At 39.1% G+C, this 15,176-nt stretch overlaps 7 non-coding genes across 7 annotated transcripts; 5 read left to right on the top strand and 2 right to left on the bottom strand.

Moving 5' to 3' along the window:
- The first annotated feature begins 106 nt into the window (after positions 1 to 106).
- On the top strand, positions 107 to 179 carry trnav-uac (transfer RNA valine (anticodon UAC)). Its single transcript has one exon. It is a non-coding gene; the product is annotated as a tRNA-Val (tRNA).
- Positions 180 to 3,888: 3,709 nt separating this feature from the next.
- trnan-guu (transfer RNA asparagine (anticodon GUU)) lies at positions 3,889 to 3,962 on the bottom strand. Its single transcript has one exon. It is a non-coding gene; the product is annotated as a tRNA-Asn (tRNA).
- A 2,962-nt stretch (positions 3,963 to 6,924) lies between these two features.
- On the top strand, positions 6,925 to 6,998 carry trnan-guu (transfer RNA asparagine (anticodon GUU)). Its single transcript has one exon. It is a non-coding gene; the product is annotated as a tRNA-Asn (tRNA).
- Positions 6,999 to 7,566: 568 nt separating this feature from the next.
- trnak-cuu (transfer RNA lysine (anticodon CUU)) lies at positions 7,567 to 7,639 on the top strand. Its single transcript has one exon. It is a non-coding gene; the product is annotated as a tRNA-Lys (tRNA).
- A 187-nt stretch (positions 7,640 to 7,826) lies between these two features.
- trnak-cuu (transfer RNA lysine (anticodon CUU)) lies at positions 7,827 to 7,899 on the bottom strand. The gene has a single exon. It is a non-coding gene; the product is annotated as a tRNA-Lys (tRNA).
- Positions 7,900 to 10,749: 2,850 nt separating this feature from the next.
- Positions 10,750 to 10,823, top strand: trnan-guu (transfer RNA asparagine (anticodon GUU)). The gene has a single exon. It is a non-coding gene; the product is annotated as a tRNA-Asn (tRNA).
- A 3,676-nt stretch (positions 10,824 to 14,499) lies between these two features.
- trnad-guc (transfer RNA aspartic acid (anticodon GUC)) lies at positions 14,500 to 14,571 on the top strand. The gene has a single exon. It is a non-coding gene; the product is annotated as a tRNA-Asp (tRNA).
- Positions 14,572 to 15,176: the final 605 nt, after the last annotated feature.

Below are 15,176 nucleotides of genomic sequence, written 5' to 3' on the forward strand. Positions count from 1 at the left end.
ACCAAACAACCACAAAATCCATATCACATATTGATAATTACTGCTTTAAGGCATAAAGGATGTGTAATATGATTCAATACTGAGCATATTGGTAGTGTAACTATGTGGTTCCATAGTGTAGTGGTTATCATGTCTGCTTTACACGCAGAAGGTCCTGGGTTCGTGCCCCAGTAGAACCATTATATTGGTGGCATGTGGCCTAGCGGTTAGAGAGGTGAGCCAGCAACCAGAGGATTGCCAGTTTTTTATCTTGGATCTGACAGGAAATATCTGTCTAACACCATGCCCAAACCGGCCACGCTTGTGTGCAAATAGATTTTGTCCCCCCACATCAAATGTGATCACGACACACAGGTTGAAATATCAAAATAAACTATGAACCAATGATATTAATTTGGGGACCGGTCGAAAAGCATTAAACATGTATGGCAATTTAGCTAGCTAGTTTGTCCTATTTAGCTAGCCTGCTTGCTGTTGCTAGCTAATTTGTCCAAGGATATAAAGGTTGAGTTGTTATTTTACCTGAAATGCACAAGGTCCTCTACTCCGACAATTAATCCACACATAAAATGGTCAACTGAATAGTTTCTAGTCATCTCTCCTCCTTCCAGTCTTTTCCTTCTTTGGTCTTTATATGGCGATTGGCATCAAACATTCATAATAAGGTGTATAACCAAAACCGACCGACCTCAGTTCATCTCAGTTCATCTTTCAATCACCCACATGGGTATAACCAATGAGGAGCTGGCACTTGGGTATATGCTTCCAAAGGCCATTGAGAAAATGGGAGAGGCAGGATTTGCAGCGCGTTCTGCACCACAAATAGCAGCAGCTTCTATTTTAGCATTTGGCAATGCAGAAGCTCATTGGCGCACAGTGTGTGTGCAATGATTGAATAACATGTATGTGTACATATATTTTGCGACGCGAGCAGTGTGGTCAGCATGTAAGTGAGCTGGCAACACTTTTTTTGTAAAACATCTGTCTGCAAGATCACATAATAGTAGTATTCTACGTAACAGAAGTGAATATAATGACATAGTATAACTTTACTGTAAGACAAAAACACTGCATTTTTCTCTTATGTGGTCATAACTCAACATTGTGCGCCGCTGGGCAAAATACACAGAGGCTATGCTGCAGTTTAACACCAAAAATTCTATAGACAACACTGTAGACAACTTCTAAACAACACTAGACAATTTCTAAACAACACTGTAGGCTACTTCTAGGCTACTTCTAAACAACACTGTAGACAACTTCTAAACAACACTAGACAACTTCTAAACAACACTGTAGGCTACTTCTAAATAACACTGTAGGCTACTTCTAAACAACACTGTAGGCTACTTCTAAACAACACTGTAGTCTACTTCTAAACAACACTGTATAACTCAAGAAAATCTAAATGCATATCCCCATGAAACTGATTGAGATCAAATAGTTGGTATGCAGATGCTGGATGGGTGTTTCACCGGTAAAACTTGAAGAATTTTTCATTCACGATGGAATGCAATGCTGTTTTTGTCGTAGAGTAAAGTTATACTATGCTATTATACTGAACAAAAATATAAACATGCAACAATTTCCAAGATTTTACTGAGTGACAGGAATTTAAATAAATTCATTAGGCCATAATCAAATCAAATGTTATTGTTCACATGCGCCAAATACAACAGTGAAATGCTTACTTACAAGCCCAACAATGCAGTTTTAAGAAAAATAAGTGATAAGTATGTTCTAAAATTAAAAATTAAAAAATGGATACCTATATAAAACGATACCAACATGTGTCGACAAACAAGTCCTGCGCACACTTTAAACAACGAGACAAAATATATTCATTTTAATTTTCTCAAAGTTATACATAGTGATATACAGTGATTTATCACAATGGGGTTTCTGAAAATGAAAATAAACTCTAGCAGTAACAAGAGTAGATAATAGATTCTGAATGTATTGTTCCTCAAACCAGATTAATATATACATACATACACATATACAGTACCATTTAAAAGTTGGGACACACCTCCTCATTCAAGGGTTTTTCTACATTTTTTACTATTTTCTACATTGTAGAATAAAAGTGAAGACATCAAAACTATGAAAAAACACATGGAATCTTGTAGTAACCAAAAAAGTCTTAAACAAATCAAAAGATATTTTATATTCTTCAAAGTAGCCACCCTTTGCCTTGATGACAGCTTTGCACACTCTTGGCATTCTCTCCACCAGCTGCACCTGGAATGCTTTCCAACGGTCTTGAAGGAGTTCCCACAAATGCTGAGCACTTGTTGGCTGCTTTTCCTTCCCTCTGCGGTCTAACTCATCCCAAACTCTCTCAATTGAGTTGAGGTTGGGTGATTGTGGAGGCCAGGTCATCTGATGCAGCACTCCCATCACTTTGCTTCTTGGTCAAATAGCCCTTACACAGCCTGGAGGTGTGTGGGTCATTGTCCTGTTGAAAAACAAATGATAGTCCCACTAAGCGCACACCAGATGGGATGGCGTATCGCTGCAGAATGCTGTCGTAGCCATGCTGGTTAAGTGTACCTTGAATTCTAAATAAATCGCCAACAGTGTCACCAGCAAAGCATCCCCACACCATCACACCTTGTCCTTGCTTCACGGTGGGAACCACACACACGCAGAGATCATGCGTTCACCTACTACTCGTCTCACAAAGACAGAGCGGTTGGAACCAAAAATCTCAAATTTGGAGTCAGGCCAAAGGACAGATTTCAACCGGTCTAATGGCCATTGCTTGTGTTTCTTGGCCCAAGCAAGTCTCTTCTTCTTATTGGTGTCCTTTAGTAGTGTTTTTGTTTTTACAGCAGTTTGACATTGAAGGCCTGATTCACATAGTCTCCTCTGAACAGTTGATGTTGAGATGTGTCTGTTACTTGAACTCTGTGAAGCATTTATTTGGGCTGCAATTTCTGAGGCTGGTAATTCTCATGAACTTATCCTCCACAGCAGAGGTAACTCTGGGTCTTCCTTTCCTGTGGCGGTCCTCACTTTGAGCCAGATTTTCCATACAGAACGGTCAAGATATACAGTAATAAAAGCACAGGCCTTTGCTTTCAAATCAAATCAAATCAACGTTTATTTGTCACGTGCGCCAAATACAACAGATCTAGTAGACCTTACAGTGAAATACTTACTTACAGGCTCTTAACCAATAGTGCAAAAAAGGTATTAGGTTAACAATAGGTAAATAAAGAAATAAAACAACAGTAAAAAGACAGGCTAGAAACAATTGTTCAGGAGTCTTATGGCTTGCGGGTAAAAACAAGGCCTTTTTGTCCTAGACTTGGCAATCCAGTACCGCTTGCCATGCGGTAGTAGAGAGAACAGTCTTTGACTGGGGTGGCTGGGGTCTTTGACCATTTGTAGGGTCTTCCTCTGACACTACCTGGTGTAGAGGTCCTGGATGGCAGGCAGCTGAGCCCCAGTGATGTACTGGGCCGTACGCACTACCTACCCTCTGTAGTTATTTATATACCCAATCGGGCCACCGTCTCCCATTTTTACCAGTGGTTTCAATGCAACTGTTCTCATGTTGTATGTTCAAACACATCAATCAAATCTTTAGATTAACAGTCTAAGGCTCAAAGCAATGCGCCACAGACATGGAGTTGGTAGAAAGCTGACCTTTGACCCCTGGCTGTCTGTGATCTCATTCTATATGGAGTTTAGATATATGGTGAAGGCCACTGACACCCATTTTACTAGGATGGAAAATATCATACTCCTCCTCTTTTACATTTAACAGCTCACCAATCACGTCTAAAAACAGAATACAGGACAAGTCAGTCACACACGGAGTCAAATTTACAATAGAGGAAAGTCTTCTGACATCACAGAGCTCAACGAATGGAAAACACTCGTCCCTGGGTGGGCTTGAACCACCAACCTTTAGATTAACAGTCTAACGCGCTAACCAATTGCGCCACAGAGACTAAGCTGCTGGGAAGAGGACACACGTGGAACAAGGATCACGTTCATTTCATAGCAATCACTCCGCCGTTACATGGTTGCAAGAATTCTGTCATCTTATCCAGACAGAGAAATATTCAGCTTTCAGTCATAATTGTATAGCAAAACAGAGGGGTAACATCCAGATCTGAACAGACGTATATACTACATGGTTTAACTTAAAGATATATTTTATCTTTAAATGCTATCAAAACCAAAAAACTCCCCGTGGCAAAACTCCCCAAGGCAGCCTGAAAAGTAGCAGAGTTTTTCGTTAGCCTCTTACCAATACAAGACGCTGGAAGGGTATGAATACTCAGCGTCAAAGTCGCTAAATTGACTCTATACACTAATTCAAAATTTCACAAAGTTATACAGTATACGGCTATCCACTCACTGCTCTAGAATCTAGGGAAAAACATGGCAATTCAAGAGGGGTGCTAAGAAAGCAATGCCAAAACGTTGTTTTCTTTGCCCTATTACATTATAAATCACATATAATGAATGTAGATTGTTCTCTATAATATTATAACCTTAATAGTAATGTGTTGATTAAATAAGAGCGTTAATTTGCTGTGACCATTGCTAGTGCAGACCGCACCACTCTTGGTTGTATCTCATCCATATTCATTTTTTAAATTACACTAGGCAAGTCACTTAAGAACAAATTGTTATTTACAATGAAGGCCTACACGGGCCAAACCCGGACGACGCTGGGCCAATTGTGCGCCACCCTATGGGACTCACAAATCACAGCCAGTTGTGATAGAGCCTGGATTCAAACCAGGGTGTCTGTAGTGACGCCTCTATTTCATTTTGGGCTGGGTAAATACAAGTGAATATATTCATGAAAGTCACCTTGTCTGGGAGAAATTTACACGGTTATAAAAATGTCACGCCGGGGGGGGGGGGGGTATTTTAACAATGAAAACTTTTTTCTAAATTAAATGATCATTGAGACATTATTACATACAGGGATACACCGTGACAATTGAAATTCTTTATTTAATAAAACAACAGTTGAACTGTTGATTTTTAGTTTTGATGACAGTGCATTGAGCTAGCGCATTTAGTCCTCCAGTCAACTCTGACAACCTATTTTCTCCACTTCAAATAGAAATGACTGTCACGTACATAGCCACGGTTCCACAAAACCTGACCCAGAGCAATGCAAAACACTCACCAGAAAAGTAATTTCAAACAGAATTCATCAACCCTGGCGAAAATCAGACTTCTCTTTCACCGTTGCTGTTAGCCAAAAACTACTGGAGAATTGCAGCCTGTCCGTTGTGGTAGCCTGCCTTTGACGTTTGTGTCATTCTGACTTGTCAAGTGTTTTTTTTAACTGCGTTTTTCAATGTCGACTATCCTGATAGCAGAAATAATGTCATATTATCCGAAGAGTGAAATCATTTCAAATGCCCATCCCTAACAAACACGATACCAACATGTGTCGACAAACAAGTCCTGCGCACACTTTAAACAACGAGACAAAATATATTCATTTTAATTTTCTCAAAGTTATACATAGTGATATACAGTGATTTATCACAATGGGGTTTCTGAAAATGAAAATAAACTCTAGCAGTAACAAGAGTAGATAATAGATTCTGAATGTATTGTTCCTCAAACCAGATTAATATATACATACATACACATATACAGTACCATTTAAAAGTTGGGACACACCTCCTCATTCAAGGGTTTTTCTACATTTTTTACTATTTTCTACATTGTAGAATAAAAGTGAAGACATCAAAACTATGAAAAAACACATGGAATCTTGTAGTAACCAAAAAAGTCTTAAACAAATCAAAAGATATTTTATATTCTTCAAAGTAGCCACCCTTTGCCTTGATGACAGCTTTGCACACTCTTGGCATTCTCTCCACCAGCTGCACCTGGAATGCTTTCCAACGGTCTTGAAGGAGTTCCCACAAATGCTGAGCACTTGTTGGCTGCTTTTCCTTCCCTCTGCGGTCTAACTCATCCCAAACTCTCTCAATTGAGTTGAGGTTGGGTGATTGTGGAGGCCAGGTCATCTGATGCAGCACTCCCATCACTTTGCTTCTTGGTCAAATAGCCCTTACACAGCCTGGAGGTGTGTGGGTCATTGTCCTGTTGAAAAACAAATGATAGTCCCACTAAGCGCACACCAGATGGGATGGCGTATCGCTGCAGAATGCTGTCGTAGCCATGCTGGTTAAGTGTACCTTGAATTCCAGCCCTACCCTGTCACAACACAACTGATTGGCTGAAACGCATTACGAAGGAAAGAAATTACACAAATTAACTTTTTACATTTGTGAATATGACATTTTTCCAAAAGAAAAATGAAATTAATAACATAAAAATGTCATGCTCCCCTCACCTGCAACATCTTCAATCATCAAAGAATATAAAACCTTCCTTTTCCCATAGTGTCACACCTTGTCCTTGCTTCACGGTGGGAACCACACACACGCGGAGATCATGCGTTCACCTACTACTCGTCTCACAAAGACAGAGCGGTTGGAACCAAAAATCTCAAAAAAATCCTCACGAGAGACAGTTTCATCATAGCGCTTGATGGTTTTTGCGACTGCGCTTGAAGAAACTTTCAAAGTTGTTGTAATTTTCTGGATTGACTGACCTTTGTGTCTTAAAGTAATGATGTACCGTCGTTTCTCTTTGCTTATTTGAGCTGTTCTTGCCATAATATTGACTTGGTCTTTTACCAAATAGGGCTATCTTCTGTATTCCAGCCCTACCCTGTCACAACACAACTGATTGGCTGAAACGCATTACGAAGGAAAGAAATTACACAAATTAACTTTTTACATTTGTGAATATGACATTTTTCCAAAAGAAAAATGAAATTAATAACATAAAAATGTCATGCTCCCCTCACCTGCAACATCTTCAATCATCAAAGAATATAAAACCTTCCTTTTCCCATAGTGCTGTGTCTCTGTGGCGCAATCGGCTAGCGCGTTAGACTGTTAATCTAAAGGTTGGTGGTTCGAGCCCACCCAGGGACGTGTTTCTTTTTTTTATCAAAAGGGTTTCATTCAACAAGTAAGGAAATGATCCTCAGATGTATTTGTTCATGTATAAGTACTATACTATTGAAGTGTTACCTAGTTTGTGTTAGTAAACCATAAAACCATGTTTTTCCCCCACTGTTGACTGAAAAGAAAAATCGCAGATAAGAACATAGCAGGAGGGGTGGTTGCATCAAGAATAACCAAACATAGAATACTGTCGAAAAATGTGTGATTTTTTTTTGCAATGAAAACATAATTAATCCTACAACATAGAGGAGAATATTACCACAATCTCAGCACAGATTCATTCTGATTTTAATTAGTATTTCTGAGGATAATTTCCTGACTTCAAACAACTGTTTTATGAATACTTACTGAAAATATTGCATCCCTGGGTGGGCCCTAACAGGATAGTCGATTGCGCCGCAGAGACAGAGATGATCGCAGTAGCTAAAATAAAGAATTTTGGTTCTGTGAAAGTGCTCACGTTTCACGAGGAAGCGAGGGCTTGAAGGTGTAGCAGGCATACATACAAAGGAAGGGGCTTAACAGATAATACAGAGCCCGGCTAGCTCAGTCGGTAGAGCATGAGACTCTTAATCTCAGGGTCGTGGGTTCGAGCCCCACGTTGGGCGCTCACTTTTAATTAGAAACTGGCTTCCAACATCCCAGCAATAATCGCAACATTTTGCAGCTATCTTCAATGGAATTGAATTCATATAATTTCATTAAGATATCAAATCAAATACTGAACACAAGGGAGCTACAATCTTGTGTTAACGTCGATGAGCACAGTGAGGTTAGAAACGTTAAAAAAAATAACGCCCAACGTGGGGCTCGAACCCACGACCCTGAGATTAAGAGTCTCATGCTCTACCGACTGAGCTAGCCGGGCAATTTATAGGATAGAAGGAAGAGCCTAAGAAGAGCACGACAACAAATACATCAAAATTTCCAAAATGTTACAGTTTTCATAATGCTTCAGTCACTCAGCATAGCATAAGAACAAGGCATATGCCATGGCAAAATAATTGTAATGTATTCAATATTATTATTCCAGTATTTCCGTTGTCATTGTCGGAGTGGACACAGTTTATAAGACTATCAACTCTCGAGATTAGGCTGGCAATACTAAAGTGCCTATAAGAACATCCAATAGTCAAAGGTATATGAAATACAAATAGTATAGAGAGAAATAGTCAACTCGTCATAATTCCTATAATAACTACAACCTAAAACTTCTTAACTGGGAATATTGAACCACCAGCTTTCATATGTTCTCATGTTCTGAGTAAGGAACTTAAACATTAGCTTATTTAGATGGCAGATATTAAAATATGATTTTTACACTTTTACTTTCTTCTCCAACACTGTGTTTTTGCATTATTTAAACCAAATTGAACAAGTTTCATTATTTATTTGAGATTAAATAGATTTTATTTATGTATTATATTAAGTTAAAATAAAAGTGTTCATTGTTCATTCAGTATTGTTGTAATTGTCATTATATATATAAACATCAGCCGATTAATCGGTATCTGCTTTTTTTGGTCATCCAATAATCGGTATCAGCGTTGAAAAATCATAATTGGTTGACCTATATATTCTACATTAAATAACCGAATATGCTTTGAACAAAAATATAAACGCAACATGTAGTGTTGGTCCCATGTTTCATGAGCTGAAATAAGATCCCAGAAATGTTCTATATGCACGAAAAGCTTACTTTTCTCAAATTTTGTGCAAATCCCTTTCAGTGGGTATTTCTCCTTTGCCAAGATAATCCTTCCACCTGACAGGTGTGGCTTATCAAGAAGCTGATGAAAACAGCATGATCATTACATAGGTGCACGTTGTGCTGGAGACAATAAAATGTCACTCTAAAATGTGCAGTTTTGTCACACAACACAATGTCACAGATGTCTCAAGTTTTAAGGGAGCGCTAAATTGGCATGCTGACTGCAGGAATGCCCACCAGAGCTGTTGCCAGATAATTGACTGTATGTCTCTACCTTAAGTTGCCTCCAACAACGTTTAAAAAATTTGGCAGTATGTCCAACCGGCCGCGCAACCGCAGACCACGTGTATCGTGTCGTGTGGACGATGGGTTTGCTGATGTCAATGTTGTGAACAGATTGCCCTATGGTGGTAGTGGGGTTATAGTATGGGCCAATGAAAGCAATTGTATTTTATCGATGGCAATATGAATGCACAGAAATACTGTGATATCCTGAGGCACATTTTGATTCCCTTGTGTTTGTTAGGGATGGGCATTTGAAATGATTTCACTCTTCGGATAATATGACATTATTTCTGCTATCAGGATAGTCGACATTGAAAAACGCAGTTAAAAAAAACACTTGACAAGTCAGAATGACACAAACGTCAAAGGCAGGCTACCACAACGGACAGGCTGCAATTCTCCAGTAGTTTTTGGCTAACAGCAACGGTGAAAGAGAAGTCTGATTTTCGCCAGGGTTGATGAATTCTGTTTGAAATTACTTTTCTGGTGAGTGTTTTGCATTGCTCTGGGTCAGGTTTTGTGGAACCGTGGCTATGTACGTGACAGTCATTTCTATTTGAAGTGGAGAAAATAGGTTGTCAGAGTTGACTGGAGGACTAAATGCGCTAGCTCAATGCACTGTCATCAAAACTAAAAATCAAACAGTTCAACTGTTGTTTTATTAAATAAAGAATTTCAATTGTCACGGTGTATCCCTGTATGTAATAATGTCTCAATGATCATTTAATTTAGAAAAAAGTTTTCATTGTTAAAATTTTGGTAACACCTCAAATAAAGTGAGTGTTTTGCGTAAGCTTACCCCGGCGTGACATTTTTATAACCGTGTAAATTTCTCCCAGACAAGGTGACTTTCATGAATATATTCACTTGTATTTACCCAGCCCAAAATGAAATAGAGGCGTCACTACAGACACCCTGGTTTGAATCCAGGCTCTATCACAACTGGCTGTGTGTGATTTGTGAGTCCCATAGGGTGGCGCACAATTGGCCCAGCGTCGTCCGGGTTTGGCCCGTGTAGGCCTTCATTGTAAATAACAATTTGTTCTTAAGTGACTTGCCTAGTGTAATTTAAAAAATGAATATGGATGAGATACAACCAAGAGTGGTGCGGTCTGCACTAGCAATGGTCACAGCAAATTAACGCTCTTATTTAATCAACACATTACTATTAAGGTTATAATATTATAGAGAACAATCTACATTAATTATATGTGATTTATAATGTAATAAGGCAAAGAAAACAACGTTTTGGCATTGCTTTCTTAGCACCCCTCTTGAATTGCCATGTTTTTCCCTAGATTCTAGAGCAGTGAGTGGATAGCCGTATACTGTATAACTTTGTGAAATTTTGAATTAGTGTATAGAGTCAATTTAGCGACTTTGACGCTGAGTATTCAGACCCTTCCAGCGTCTTGTATTGGTAAGAGGCTAACGAAAAACTCTGCTACTTTTCAGGCTGGCTTGGGGAGTTTTGCCACGGGGAGTTTTTTGGTTTTGATAGCATTTAAAGATAAAATATATCTTTAAGTTAAACCATGTAGTATATACGTCTGTTCAGATCTGGATGTTACCCCTCTGTTTTGCTATACAATTATGACTGAAAGCTGAATATTTCTCTGTCTGGATAAGATGACAGAATTCTTGCAACCATGTAACGGCGGAGTGATTGCTATGAAATGAACGTGATCCTTGTTCCACGTGTGTCCTCCTCCCAGCAGCTTAGTCTCTGTGGCGCAATTGGTTAGCGCGTTAGACTGTTAATCTAAAGGTTGGTGGTTCAAGCCCACCCAGGGACGAGTGTTTTCCATTCGTTGAGCTCTGTGATGTCAGAAGACTTTCCTCTATTGTAAATTTGACTCCGTGTGTGACTGACTTGTCCTGTATTCTGTTTTTAGACGTGATTGGTGAGCTGTTAAATGTAAAAGAGGAGGAGTATGATATTTTCCATCCTAGTAAAATGGGTGTCAGTGGCCTTCACCATATATCTAAACTCCATATAGAATGAGATCACAGACAGCCAGGGGTCAAAGATCAGCTTTCTACCAACTCCATGTCTGTGGCGCATTGCTTTGAGCCTTAGACTGTTAATCTAAAGATTTGATTGATGTGTTTGAACATACAACATGAGAACAGTTGCATTGAAACCACTGGTAAAAATGGGAGACGGTGGCCCGATTGGGTATATAAATAACTACAGAGGGTAGGTAGTGCGTACGGCCCAGTACATCACTGGGGCTCAGCTGCCTGCCATCCAGGACCTCTACACCAGGTAGTGTCAGAGGAAGACCCTAAAAATGGTCAAAGACCCCAGCCACCCCAGTCAAAGACTGTTCTCTCTACTACCGCATGGCAAGCGGTACTGGAGTGCCAAGTCTAGGACAAAAAGGCTTCTACCTTGTTTTTACCCGCAAGCCATAAGACTCCTGAACAATTGTTTCTAGCCTGTCTTTTTACTGTTGTTTTATTTCTTTATTTACCTATTGTTAACCTAATACCTTTTTTGCACTATTGGTTAAGAGCCTGTAAGTAAGTATTTCACTGTAAGGTCTACTAGATCTGTTGTATTTGGCGCACGTGACAAATAAACGTTGATTTGATTTGATTTGAAAGCAAAGGCCTGTGCTTTTATTACTGTATATCTTGACCGTTCTGTATGGAAAATCTGGCTCAAAGAAACATATTTTTGTATATAGATAAGCATCCTGCTCGAAGGACCATATCATCATTATATATTACCAGTGATGGAAGAAGTACCCAATTGTCATACTTGAGTAAAAGTAAAAATAACAGTGGTAGAAAAAGTACCCAATTTTCATACTTTAAAGTATTTTTACTTAAGTACTTTACACCACTGTATATTAATCTGGCTCGACAGACTATATCATTTAGTTATACATTTAGTTATATACATATATATATATATATATATATATTAATGAATAACTAAATGTATTGTATATATATATATTTATATATATATATATATATATATGGACACACCTCCTCATTCAAGGGTTTTTCTTTATTTTGACAATTTTCATCATTTTAGAATAACAGTGAAGACATAAAAACTATGAAATAACACATATGGAATCATGTAGTAACCAAAAAAGTGTTAAACAAATTAAAATATATTGATGTTTGAGATTCTTCAAAGTAGCCACCCTTTGCCTTGATGACAGCTTTGCACACTCTTTGCATTCTCTCAACCAGCTTCATGAGGCAGTCACCTGGAATGCCTTTCAATTAACAGGTGTGCCTTGTTAAAAGTTAATTTGTGTAATTTCTTTCCTTCGTAATGCGTTTCAGCCAATCAGTTGTGTTGTGACAGGGTAGGGCTGGAATACAGAAGATAGCCCTATTTGGTAAAAGACCAAGTCAATATTATGGCAAGAACAGCTCAAATAAGCAAAGAGAAACGACGGTACATCATTACTTTAAGACACAAAGGTCAGTCAATCCAGAAAATTACAACAACTTTGAAAGTTTCTTCAAGCGCAGTCGCAAAAACCATCAAGCGCTATGATGAAACTGTCTCTCGTGAGGACCGCCACAGGAAAGGAAGACCCAGAGTTACCTCTGCTGTGGAGGATAAGTTCATGAGAATTACCAGCCTCAGAAATTGCAGCCCAAATAAATGCTTCACAGAGTTCAAGTAACAGACACATCTCAACATCAACTGTTCAGAGGAGACTATGTGAATCAGGCCTTCAATGTCAAACTGCTGTAAAAACAAAAACACTACTAAAGGACACCAATAAGAAGAAGAGACTTGCTTGGGCCAAGAAACACAAGCAATGGCCATTAGACCGGTTGAAATCTGTCCTTTGGCCTGACTCCAAATTTGAGATTTTTGGTTCCAACCGCTCTGTCTTTGTGAGACGAGTAGTAGGTGAACGCATGATCTCCGCGTGTGTGTGGTTCCCACCGTGAAGCAAGGACAAGGTGTGATGGTGTGGGGATGCTTTGCTGGTGACACTGTTGGTGGTTTATTTAGAATTCAAGGTACACTTAACCAGCATGGCTACGACAGCATTCTGCAGCGATACGCCATCCCATCTGGTGTGCGCTTAGTGGGACTATCATTTGTTTTTCAACAGGACAATGACCCACACACCTCCAGGCTGTGTAAGGGCTATTTGACCAAGAAGCAAAGTGATGGGAGTGCTGCATCAGATGACCTGGCCTCCACAATCACCCAACCTCAACTCAATTGAGAGAGTTTGGGATGAGTTAGACCGCAGAGGGAAGGAAAAGCAGCCAACAAGTGCTCAGCATTTGTGGGAACTCCTTCAAGACCGTTGGAAAGCATTCCAGGTGCAGCTGGTGGAGAGAATGCCAAGAGTGTGCAAAGCTGTCATCAAGGCAAAGGGTGGCTACTTTGAAGAATATAAAATATCTTTTGATTTGTTTAAGACTTTTTTGGTTACTACAAGATTCCATGTGTTTTTTCATAGTTTTGATGTCTTCACTTTTATTCTACAATGTAGAAAATAGTAAAAAATGTAGAAAAACCCTTGAATGAGGAGGTGTGTCCCAACTTTTAAATGGTACTGTATATGTGTATGTATGTATATATTAATCTGGTTTGAGGAACAATAAATTCAGAATCTATTATCTACTCTTGTTACTGCTAGAGCTTATTTTCATTTTCAGAAACCCCATTGTGATAAATCACTGTATGTATAACTTTGAGAAAATTAAAATGAATATATTTTGTCTCGTTGTTTAAAGTGTGCGCAGGACTTGTTTGTCGACACATGTTGGTATCGTGTTTGTTAGGGATGGGCATTTGAAATGATTTCACTCTTCGGATAATATGACATTATTTCTGCTATCAGGATAGTCGACATTGAAAAACGCAGTTAAAAAAAACACTTGACAAGTCAGAATGACACAAACGTCAAAGGCAGGCTACCACAACGGACAGGCTGCAATTCTCCAGTAGTTTTTGGCTAACAGCAACGGTGAAAGAGAAGTCTGATTTTCGCCAGGGTTGATGAATTCTGTTTGAAATTACTTTTCTGGTGAGTGTTTTGCATTGCTCTGGGTCAGGTTTTGTGGAACCGTGGCTATGTACGTGACAGTCATTTCTATTTGAAGTGGAGAAAATAGGTTGTCAGAGTTGACTGGAGGACTAAATGCGCTAGCTCAATGCACTGTCATCAAAACTAAAAATCAAACAGTTCAACTGTTGTTTTATTAAATAAAGAATTTCAATTGTCACGGTGTATCCCTGTATGTAATAATGTCTCAATGATCATTTAATTTAGAAAAAAGTTTTCATTGTTAAAATACCCCCCCCCCCCCCACAAAAAAAGGTCAAATGAACACGCACACAAGTAAAGGAATACTGAGGTTTGTTAGGATTTTTGAATATTCAAATAACCGTGATCGTCTGTTGTGTGTGTATGAGTGTCTAAATGTGTACTTTTGTTGACAACGATGCTGTTGCTTTAACCATAGACTCAGTCCTCGTTAGTATAGTGGTCAGTATCCCCGCCTGTCACGCGGGAGACCGGGGTTCAATTCCCCGACGGGGAGGTAAGGTTTTTATTTTCGTTTTACGTCTGCCTGTGAGAGAAGCCTCATTGTAAAATGACCTTCAGTACTTGTCTTTACTCCACTATAGCTACTCTACAGCGTCGTTTAACCCACTTGTAAAATGGATGGTGGTGGCAAAGGTCTGTTGTTTTATTACTGTAGATCTTGACCGTTCTGTTTTGAAAATATAAATCTCACTCGAAGGACCATGTCATTGTTATCGATCTGGCTAAGGGACCTTCAATTAAGAATCTATAATCGATTACCACATTACCAAGAATCTATAATCGATTACCACCGTATGAGTCATAATACCCATAAAACATAGCAGTCAAACATGAAAATGGTTACAATTGTTTTTCGACCATACATTTTTCCCAATGGGGATTTTGGTAACACCTCAAATAAAGTGAGTGTTTTGCGTAAGCTTACCCCGGCGTGACATTTTTATAACCGTGTAAATTTCTCCCAGACAAGGTGACTTTCATGAATATATTCACTTGTATTTACCCAGCCCAAAATGAAATAGAGGCGTCACTACAGACACCCTGGTTTGAATCCAGGCTCTATCACAACTGGCTGTGTGTGATTTGTGAGTCCCATAG

The sequence above is a fragment of the Oncorhynchus clarkii genome, chromosome 9 (assembly GCF_045791955.1).
Source record: "Oncorhynchus clarkii lewisi isolate Uvic-CL-2024 chromosome 9, UVic_Ocla_1.0, whole genome shotgun sequence".
NCBI classification, from domain to species: Eukaryota; Metazoa; Chordata; class Actinopteri; order Salmoniformes; family Salmonidae; genus Oncorhynchus; species Oncorhynchus clarkii.